Raw genomic sequence first — 11,482 nt, 5'->3', positions numbered from 1 at the left:
GGAAATTTTCTTCTATAATTTTGTTGAAGATATTTACTGGTCCATTACATTGGGAGTCTTCACTCTCTCTATGCCTTTTATCCTTAGGTTTGGTCTTCTCAGTACATTCTAGATTTTCTGGATGTTTTGGGTTAGGAGCTTTTTGCTTTTGCATTTTCTTTGACTGTTGTGTCAATGTTTTCTAAAGTGTCTTCTGCCCTTGAGATTCTCTCTTCTATCTCTTGTATTCTGTTGGTGATGCTTGCATCTATGACTCCTGATTTCTTTCCTAGGTTTTCTATTTCTAGGGTTGTCTGTCTCCCTTTGTGATTTCTTTATTGTTTCTATTTCCATTTTTAGATTCTAGATGGTTTTGTTCACTTCCTTCACCTGTTTGATTTTGTTTTCCTGTAGTTCTTTGAGGGATTTTTGTGTTTCCTCTCTAAGGGCTTCTAGCAGTTTAGCTGTGTTCTCCTGTATTTCTTTGAGGGAGTTATTTATGTCTTTCTTAAAGTCCCATATTATCATCATGAGAAGTGATTTTAGATCTAAATCTTGCTTTTCCAGTGTGATGGTGTGTCCAGTGCTTGCTATGGTGGGAGAACTGGGTTCTGATAATGCCAAGTAAGCTTGGTTTGTGTTGCTTATTTTCTTACTCTCCCCCACCCCAATCTGGTTATTTCTAGTGCAATCTGGCTAAATCTGACTGAAGCCTGTCCTTCCTTTGATCCTTGTTGTGTCAGAACTCCTTGGAGTCAAGCTGTCTCTAGGATCTTGTGATTCTGGGATCCTGTGATCCTGGGAATGGTAGAACACCTGGGAGTGGATCAGGGCACCGGCCCCGACAGACTGGAGTGCTTCTTATTCTTCTATCACTTCTAAAAGCAAATTTTGAGAACTTAGTATTTGAATAATTACGATATATATAGATTGGTAAGATATTGCCTCTATCACTGTTATATTTTTGGGAAGCTGCAAAACTAATGAAAATTTAGAGATTAGAAACACCTATAAGTGAGCAAAGCATTCTGTATTCAGAAATTTGTCACAGTTTGAATGGGCTTCATGCTGGGGATGTCATAGACTGATACAGTCTAGTTAATCCGAGTTCCTTTCTGAATGTTGTACTTGATGTAGAAACCATTTCCAAGATTATACAGAAAGTGGGAGTCTTAAATCCTTAGATTCTTAAATCCTTTCCTCACTTGTAAAGCACAAGCTTCCATCATCACTTAGCAGCTGCCCATAATCCTTGATATTAGTGTCATATGTGGTATCCACAAAATACTGAATATATTATACATTCAACCTCTGAGACTTGCTGGAAAACTCTCCACATTTAAAGAGTTTAAGTGACTCAGTGAAGACTACCTGTCCATGGGGCCTAGTTACAACTGTGAAACTCCATTTGTAGCAACATATTGATTAATATTTGAGTAATTAGAAGGGTTTGTGTGAAAATGGGACAATAATCTTGAAGGCATCCTGCAATTCTGCCAACTGTAGTCTGCAAATGTCCATAAGTTGGGAACAGGCATTGATCCAATATAAAGTGATAGTGGCTGGGAAGTGATGCAAGGAACAGAAGTGAGTTGAGTAAAGCCTAGAATGGTTAACTTCAGGGAACATAAATGAAGGCAGTTGATATCTGAGTCAATTTATGAATTGGACAATGATTTATTAGTCAACTTATTAAGAAGCTACTTATGCTAGGGCCTAAGCTGATTTTTACCACTTCAGCTTAGGACCTAGCATTTGCTCTCCCTTCACTCTAATCAAACAACAGTCTGCTTCTCTTTGCAGTAAATTGATTTCCATGATTTAGAATTTCTTCAGTGACTTTATAAAACCCAAATTCACTTTTAAGGTTCTTCACTGCAGTTAAGATGACTTCTGTTTTTATGTTGAGTAAGCATACTTTGTGTGTATATCTACATCCTTTAGCCTCCCATAGATGGGCATTTTCAGCATTTGCAATTTGGGGGCAGTAAAATTATATAACAGAGTGTTAGGAGTAGTCATGTGTCATCTCCATTGACATGATTTTATTTACTGATACCGGAGAAATGCATTTTAACTTCTTTTTATTACATATTTTCTTTATTTGCATTTCAAATGATATCTCCTCTACTGGTTACCCTCCGAAAAAATATCAAAAACAAAACCAAAACAAACAACAAAAAACTAACCTTATTTCCTCCCCATTCCACCTGCTCACCAATTAACCCTCTTCCACTTCCTGGCCCTGGCATTCCCCTACACTGGGGCATAAACCTTCACAGGGCCAAGAGCCTCTCTTCCCATTGATGACTGACTAAGCCGTCCTCTGCTATACATATGCTGCTGGAGCCATGAATCCCACCATATGTGCTCTTTGGCTGATGTTTTAGTCCCTGGGAGCTCTGAGGTTACTAGTTAGTTCATATTGTTGTTTGTCCTAAGGGGCTGCAAACCCTTCAGCTCCTTGGGTCCTTTCTCTAGCTCCTTCGCTGGGGACCCTATGCTCAGTCCAATGGATGGTTGTGAGTCTATACTTCTGTATTAGTCAGGCTCTGTCAGAGCCTCTCAGGAGATAGCTATATCAGGCTCCTGTCAGCCAGCACTTGTTGACATCCACAATAGTGTCTAGGTTTGATGACTGAATATTGAAAGGATTCCCAGGTGTAGCAGTCTCTGGATTGTCCGTCTTTTAGTCTCTGCTCCATAGTTTGTCTCTGAGACTCCTTAGATAGGTATTTTGTACCCCCTTCTAAGAACATACATGGCATGCACTCTGATAAGTGGATATTAACCCAGAAGCTCAGAATACCCAAAATACAATCCATAAACCAGAAGAAACTTAAGAAGAAGGAAGACAAAAGTGTGGATGCTTCATTCCTTCTTAGAAGGGAGTAAAAAATCCCCATCTAAGGAGTTGCATTTTAACTTTTTACTTTTGTCTTAGCTTAAAGTTTTTGATTTAAGGAAAACTTTCCAGAGTGTCTGTAATATTCTGCAGTGTAACATGAAAACTGAAGTCCCCACACACTCTGTTTAAATTCTTCAAATATGATGGGCAAGCAGTGGTTCCTCATGAATTTGAATTTTCACTTTTCTAAGAACTGATCATGTTATTTTTCTGTTATTCAGGTATTGGTTATTTAAACATTTTTGTAAAGTCTCTTTTCATATGATTTTCCTAAATAGAATGAAGTTGTTTTTCTTATTATTAAGCTGTGAATATTCTTTTCCCTATTCTGAACACAAATCCTTGACCAGATCTATGTGCTTATACTATATGATTTCATTTTGTTTATTATAGTTTAAAGAAGAAAATCAAATTATTGTTGTGTTTTTACTTATGTTTTATATGCATATGTGTGTGTTTGCCCATGTTTGTGGTATGGAAAACAGAGGTTGATGTCTTCTGTACTTCATTTTTTTAAGGAAAAGTTTTTCACTGAAGCCAGAGCTGCTATGTCCTGATATCCCCTGAGTGTCTGTCTGTCTCTGTTCTCCAAGTACTGGAGTTACAGATGTATACAATCATAGTCTGTTTTTATGTAGATTCTAGATATTGAACTTGGGTTCTCACAAGTAATACACTTTGAAGGTTTTGTGTAGTGGAATTGTTATTTTTTTGAGGTTTGCTGAAAAGATTTTCATTCCTTGGATTGTTTCTTTCAGGACAGAAAATGCATAACCAATTAAGTAGGAACAGAAGCAGGGAAACATGTGCTGGTTCAGATGTTCTCTCTTCTCTGCACCTCAGAGAAGAAAAAAAAAAAAAAAAAACAACTTGAATCCTTCCGTTACAGAACTGATGAGATGGGAAAAGACACATTCCATTTTTTAAAAAGGAGTGGTATCTATCATCTATAGGGCACAGGGCATTGTTATAGAGGATTTGGAGACCCAGGGCATGTGTTGGAAGTAGCATGTACAAAAGAATAAGTCTCAAGTGAAGACAGTCGTATATACAACGGTGTGGACAACATTTCATCCACACATAAGGAACAGTGTGGATGAAAGCTAGAGGGCAGGATGGTTCAGGCACACACATAGCTTAGTGGTTCATGCAGGATGGTTCAGTCACAAACATAACTCAGTTGGTTTGGCACTTTGGCTAAAACAGCAGAGTAGTGTCATCACACAGTTACTGCTCTAATCTTAAAGGCAATAAGAGATTATTCTGAATCCATTTTTGAGTGTTCCTGACCAAGGATAACAGATTTATGTTAACTTCAATTTCATGTTTCACCATAGAAACAGTTTCAAGGTACTGTGTAGATTTACAGAATAAAGGCAGTCATAAATCAAGATGGATTTAAAATGCATTGGTCAGTACATCAGAGAGGTAGTTTTTAGTTAGGGTTTCTATTCCTACAATAAAATATCATGACAAAAACATGAAAAGAATTGTTTGGTTTATACTTCCACATCGTTGATCATCATTAAAGGAAGTCAAGACAGGAACTCAAACAGGGCAGGAACTTAGAGGCAGAAGCTGATACAGGGGCCATGAAAGAATGTGGCTTGCTAGTTTGCTCCCCATTAATTTCTCAGCCTGATTTCTTACAGAATTCAGGACCACCATCCCAGCGGTAGCAGCACCCATAGTGGTTGGGCCCTCTATAATCAATGACAGTATAAATGGCCTACAGGCTTGCCTATAGCCTGATATTATGGAACCATTTTCTTAAGTACCCCTCCTCTCACATGACTTTAGCTTGTGTCAAGTTGTTTCAAAACTATCCAGCACAGGTAGTTATAGCAAGATAGAATAAGTTTTCCTATAGGCCTAAGGTGTTATCTGATGACATTCTTAGTTTTGGGGTTGATGGAAGCTAGTAGTCTGCTATGTTAATTTTTAAACTATTTTTACCTGTTAGTTACAAGATGTTAGTTTGGACACAGAGATAGGCAAGGAATGGCTATTGGAGGGGGTGCTAAAGGTAGCCCAAATAAAATCATTTGACTCTGGGAATTCAGTCTCTCCACAGCCCTGCAGCTGTAACCAGGCCATAAGTTTCTGCAGACATAACTTCTATCCAGGGGTTTGCATTGTTGTTCTGGGATTAGAGGCTGCAGTGCAAAATCTGTTGTAGGTGCAATTTCAGGCACTTGGATACACACCTATAGTTTGACAGGTCTAATGTTAGATTCATCTCACATATTAGAGAAACACAGATCTGTAACAATAATAACTAATGAAAAGGAAGTCATCAGTCTGAGAGGGAACAAAAGGGAATATAAGAAGAGTTGGAAGAGGAAGAGAGAAGAGTAGAGACAATCATACTTATGTATGAGATTCTCAAAAATTTTAAACTAGAAATCTTAGTAAGTAATTATTAAAAGGCTAAAATTTACAATAAAGCCACACCCAACTTGTAGGATACTATATAAAGTGCTATCTGCCAAGGAAACCAAGAATCTTTCCTTACACAAACTTTGGTGGAGTAAGTGGAATTTCATTTAAAGAGGTCTTTCCAAGGGTATCAGAGTAAACAGCAATATGGCCTGTATTTACAAATATTGTTTGTCTCCCTTCTAATTTCTAGAGAAAAGGTATTTCTAGAAGCTCACATAGGTAAAGGTAGAAATGGAAACTTCCCAATCTCACCTAGGTCAGCTTAACCTCCACATCTAGAGATCTTCATCATAGCATAAGCACTGGCCCATGAATGAAGCTACTATGGCATTTCTCTCTGACTACTGGTCCTTGTGTAAATCTGCCTCAGATATTCTATTTGGAAGGAAAATCCATAGGCTGTTTAGATAGCTTAGTGGGTAAATACACATTTGAGCAAAACTATGACTTCAGTTCCATCTCAGGAACACAAAACAGAAGAAATATCCAAGTCCTACAAATTGTACTCTGATCTCCAAGCATATACTTTCATATGTATGTATGTATATATGTATGTATGTATGTATGTATATATGTATGGTATGTATGTATATATGTATACTCTCTTTCTCTCTCTCTCTCTCTCACACACACACACACACACATACACACACACACACACACACACACACACACACACACACACACACACCAAACACACTAATAAATTCTGCTTTAAGTGGAGAGACACATGGCATCCCAGCCCCTAAATTTCACATGCATTTCCTGGGAAACTTTAGGCCACTCCTACCAGGTAAGGAGTTCAGTGCCTTGTTCAGTCATCATCAGAGTGTCCTTGTGCTCAGATAGAAGCAAGTACAGAGATTTACAGTCAGACATTACTCAGAGAATGAGAGACCTTGGAACACTCAACTCTAAAAGGGATGTTTCTATCAAATCCCTCTCCTCAGGGCTCAGGGAATCCCCCATTCCAGCCCCACAGAAGAGGGAGTGAAAAGAGTTAAAAGGCCAGAGGGAATGGAGGACATCAAGAAACCAAGGATCTAAATCAATAAGAACAAAACATAAAGAAACTCACAGGGACTGAGGGAGCACCTCGGAGACTGGGAATGCACTAAGTGGGGTCCTAGGATTTAAAAAAGTGGACATGTACCTCACCCACATTCCCAACCCAGAAGCAGCCATCAGTTGATAACCACGTGCAAGTGAAAATTTAGTTTCCTTCAAGGGAGTCTCATTGAGGAAACAAATTACTCATAAGAGTAGGCTACAAGCCCAGCAGAAGATGGACAACAGAAAATGAACTCAACAGCATCTTTGGAGGTTCCTTATCTCACAATGTCATATCAGGGCTTATACTTTTTTTTCAGTTTTTACTTTTATTTTACCTTATATCTTATTCTCTATTTCTATTTCTTAACCTGACATGTCCTTTACATCTATATTATAGCTTCTTGTTTGGTGCTCTTATGGAATCCCTATGTATACAAATGAGTGGGTCTCTGTTTTTTGTGTCTTTTTTATTGCATTTTGAGGCTCCATGCAGATAGACTGAGCATGAAGTACATGATAAAGACTATTCCACTACACTCTTTGTTCCCATTACCCTGGGAACCAAGGTAATGGTAGTTGGGCAGTACTGACATTCATATCTTCAGATTAGAGGAAGAAAAATCACTGTTGAGAGATGTTGATAGGGTTCCATGTAAATAATATCTCAGAATATTATTGTTTTAATTCCATGTACTTTGAATTTATTGTTTATATTTTATTTTTGCATTAGTTAATTACTCTCACTTTATATGGTCTATCTCATCCTAGGTTGAAAATCCCCATCCCCTCCCCACTCCCCCTGCTCACCAATCCACCCACTCCCACTTCCTGGCCTTGGTATTCCCCTACACTGGGACATAGAGCCTTCACAGGACCAAGGGCCTCTCCTCACACTGATGACTGACAAGGCCATCCTCTGTTACATATTCAACTGGAGCCATGAGTCCCACCATGTGTACCTTTGGTTCATGGTTTAATCCCTAGGAGCTCTGGGGTTATTTCATATTGTTGTTCCTCTATGGAGCTGCAAACCCCTTCAAGCTCCTTGGGTCCTTTCTCTAGCTCCACCTTTGGGGACCCTGTGCTCAGTCCAATGGTGGGACACATGCTCCACTATGTTCATAGCAGCCTTACTTATAATAGCCAGATGATGGAAAGAACCCATTGTCCCTCAACAGAGGATGGATACAGAAAATGTTGTACATTTGCACAATAGAGTAACACTCAACTACTAAAAACAATCAATTCATGAAATTCATAGGCAAATAGATGACATTAGAAAATATCATCCTGAGTGAGGTAACCCAATCACAAAAAAACACACATGGTATGCACTCACTGATAAGTGGATATTAATCCAGAAGCTCGGAATACCCAAGATACAATTCACAAACCACATGAAACTCAACAAGAAGGAAGCCCAAAGTGTGGATACTTCGGTCCTTCTTAGAAACTGGAACAAAATACCCATGGAGTTACGGAGACAAAGTGTGGAGCAGAAACTGAAGGAATGTCCACCCAGAGACTGCCACACCTGGGAGTCCATCCTGCATACAGTTACCAAACCCAGACACTATTGTGAATGCCAACAAGTGCTTGCTGACAGAAGCCTGTTTTTACTGTTTCCTGAGAGACCCTACTAGTTCCTGATAAATACAGAGGTGGAGCCTCTCTTTTTTTGTTTGTTTGTTTTTGAGGTCTTTTCCTTCTGTTATTTTGTTTGTTTGGTTGGTTGGTTTGTTGGCTTTTGTTGCTGTTTTGTTTTGCTTTTTGTTTTGTTTGTACTATTTCGGTATATTATTTTTTTGCTTTATCTTTGGTATTGTATTACATTTTACTATTGCCCCTTAAAAAAATGTATGTTTTCTAGTGAGAGGCAGAAAGTGGGTGGGTCTGCATGGAAAGGACTGAGGAGGAAATAAGATGAGTAGAGGGAGGTGAAACTGTAATCAGAATATATAATCTGAGAAAAAAATCCATTTTAAATAAAAGGAAAAGAGAGAGACAGAAAAATACAGATCCTTCTGTGTTCCCATAAATACCTTGCCCTTCTCAAGTAATGGATAGTGAAGAACTCAATTCTGCTTAAAGACACAATTTTGATGAGAAGTATTCTATTTCCAGAGGCTTCAGCAATTACTTGTGGTTTTCCTGACTAAGTAGGCTCTCCTTATCAGCTGCCTGAGCAGTGTAGCATCTTGAAGTCTGACTGTGAGAGAGAGGCCTTCAGGGAAACTGCAAAGGTGTTGGGAATTTCAAGTGACTTAGCACCACTGGGGACAAGATGTTCTGCAAATGACAATCTCTCTATTCCCACCTGACAGAAGACCATATCCCCAAGATACCTGCATCCCATATCCCCAAGTTATGAATATGATGAATATCCTTGAGCTTACCAGGCAGTTACCTCCTCAAAGTAATTTGGGTTGAGAAGATATTTTCTAAATTGAAAGCCCTAGTTTCAATTCAGAATGCATTTAAGCATATTGGAGTCTTTATGTATGAAATGTATTTATTTCAATGGGTTCTATCCTCTTCATTTGAATCAAAGGCCACATTAGAATCAGGGGTGAAGTGAAGAGATCTTGTTTAATGCAGACTGTGTTTCCTAAGAGTCAGACACTGAAGAGAGTCAGTTAAGTTGGGAGTCTTAAGTGGCATAAACAAGATATGTGTTTCTCACAGCTCTACCACTTGGAAATCTGAGACCACAAATCCCACATGGCAAGATTCTGCAGATTCCCTGTTGAAGATTTACTGCTAGAATGAAAAGGGAAAAGATATAAGGGGTAGTGGCTAGGTAGTGACCTCACTGAAGATTACCTCATTTGACCCCTTAGAGAGTGCTAATCCTGGGCAAGGGCTTTTAGATTTGTCTCAATTTGAGATATTTGCATAATCATGTCTGCCAAGCTCTGAAAGTAGGCTGAGAATTATCTATTATTTTCTCTTTGATCATCTCATATACTTTTAGGATCATTTCTACACAGCTTGAATTATTCCCTGAAAAGGGGAAATTTATCTTCCAGACTCTTGCTCTAAAAGAATGTTTTGTGACTCATTACTGACATGGAGTAACAGAGAGAATGATATTTCTAAAGTCAGTTCATGGGTAGGGTACCCAATATTTGCCAGTTTGGAGTGAAAATGAACCACCTGTCCAGTGTGTTGTTTTATTTCAGTTCTTTGGTCACATGTAGAAATTGTTTTCCTCTAGAAAATATTTCCTTTATCTTAATTATCACATTTAGCCAATAGTAACTCTTCAGCCTCTAATTAGCACTCTTAATCTCATAGAATTCTAGCTTCCCATTATGATTTTTCCCCAGCACATGTTTCTGTGTCCTTTTAACCTGCGTAAAAAAGTAGTTACAGGATGGGTAAATTTTTTTCTGTGGAGATGTCAGTCCTATGAAGCTAGGAATGAAGCTTTCTAATTCTGCAACACAGAATTCATCACAGTTAGTGCCAAAGAGTTCAAATGTGTTTTCTGAATGAGTATATGGATAGGAGAGTGAATGAGTGAGTGATTGAATGAGTGATTGAGTGAGTGAGTGAGTGAATGAGTGAGTGATGTTAATAAAGAGAATGGGTCAATCTGGCATGTGAGGTAGCATAGTTTCTGTAGTCTGGAATCCACAGTGGCTTTTTCTATAACTAACATGACCACTCTTTAATAGCTCATTTTAGAGCTAGTTGCTTAGATTATATTGTCATATTTCCCTCATACCCTCACTCTGGGGAAAAAAATTTTGGGTCACTGTTCCTCGAATACATTAGTAATTTGTAATCATGAAAACAACAGGCATTTTAATTTGTTCTTCACAGTTCCTGACAACCTGCAAGGAGTTTCTCATTTATTTGTGTCTTTGCAAAGAACTACTCTTTAAGATGAAAGGTTTCCTTCTTTAAGTGAGATGCTCTCTGACCAAAAGACCTACATTTCATTTCGATTTTCAGTGAATCCACAGCTAAATCAGTCTAGCATTTAGCATTCTCTTTCTAATTCAAAATGAAAATAAAAATAATTTTGACATGTTATTAATATTGTATAAGTAGGTTATATCATTAATGACCCTAGAATATATTATAGTTTATATGATGTTATTCTAGTAAATCTAAATTGTCTTCATGGTCTTTTCTAAAATGTTGTTTTCCGGCAGTTTGTCTTCGCTGAACGCTGAGACTAGAAGCAGTTAAGATGCCTTGTGGAAGTAGAAGCCCCCCCCCCCTCGAAGAGCACCTGCAGTTCAGCCTCCAGCAGCAGCTGCACCATCTGCAGTTGGCTCACCTGCCACTGCACCCCGGCAGCCAGGCCTAATGGCCCAGATGGCTACCACTGCAGCCAGCGTGGCTGTGGGCTCTGCAGTGGAGCACAACCTGGGTCACTCCATCACTGGGGTCTTCATGGAGGTGGTAATGCCGAGCCTTCAAAGCCTGACATCACTTACCAGGAGCCTCAGGGAGCCCAGCTGCAGAACCAGCAGTCTTTTGGACCTAGCTTTCTAGAGATCAAGCAGTTTCTGGAGTGTGCTAAGAACCAGAGTGATGTCAAGCAAGCTCTGTGAGGGCTTCAACGAGGAGCTGCGGCAATGCAGGATTACAAATGGTTTAATCTAATCAAGAAATTCAAGCTGAAGAAATGTACAATTGGTTCTGTATAATTGATATTACAAGTGTGGACCCTTATATTTCTAACAGTTCTATTGCTTTGCAATGGCCATGAAAGAGATCTAAGTATAGATGTTTACTGAGACTTGTAATGTTGGTTACTGGGCAAGTGTTTGGCCTCCTTGAACTAACCGTATTGTGATTGTGAGTTTAAAAAAAATAAATTGGTTTATTCTGAAAAAAAAATGTTGTTTTCCACAGTATTATCAATTACCATGTTGACAGGTGGTACAATGATCCTTTATTTTTTCTAAGAGAACTTGTAGTTTAATTGGGCAAAACTCTAATTTAGAAACATATCAGTAAATACTAAAGGGATACTGTGGACACAAAGCTGGCTGGGTTGAAAATGTTTGTGTATACATGACTCAATTTATCTGATACTCAAGATGTCCCTGTGACATAAAAAATTAGCATTCCTTTCTTTTT

General features: G+C 38.6%; 1 pseudogene; it reads left to right on the top strand.

The window, feature by feature from the left end:
* LOC116093339 overlaps positions 1-11,114 on the top strand; it is a 53,553-nt pseudogene extending 42,439 nt beyond the window's left edge.
* The last annotated feature ends 368 nt before the right edge of the window (positions 11,115-11,482 follow it).

This window comes from Mastomys coucha, unplaced genomic scaffold (genome assembly GCF_008632895.1).
Source record: "Mastomys coucha isolate ucsf_1 unplaced genomic scaffold, UCSF_Mcou_1 pScaffold16, whole genome shotgun sequence".
NCBI lineage: Eukaryota > Metazoa > Chordata > Mammalia > Rodentia > Muridae > Mastomys > Mastomys coucha.
Note: the sequence above shows the minus strand (reverse complement) of the source record. Positions and strands in the feature narration are given on the sequence as shown.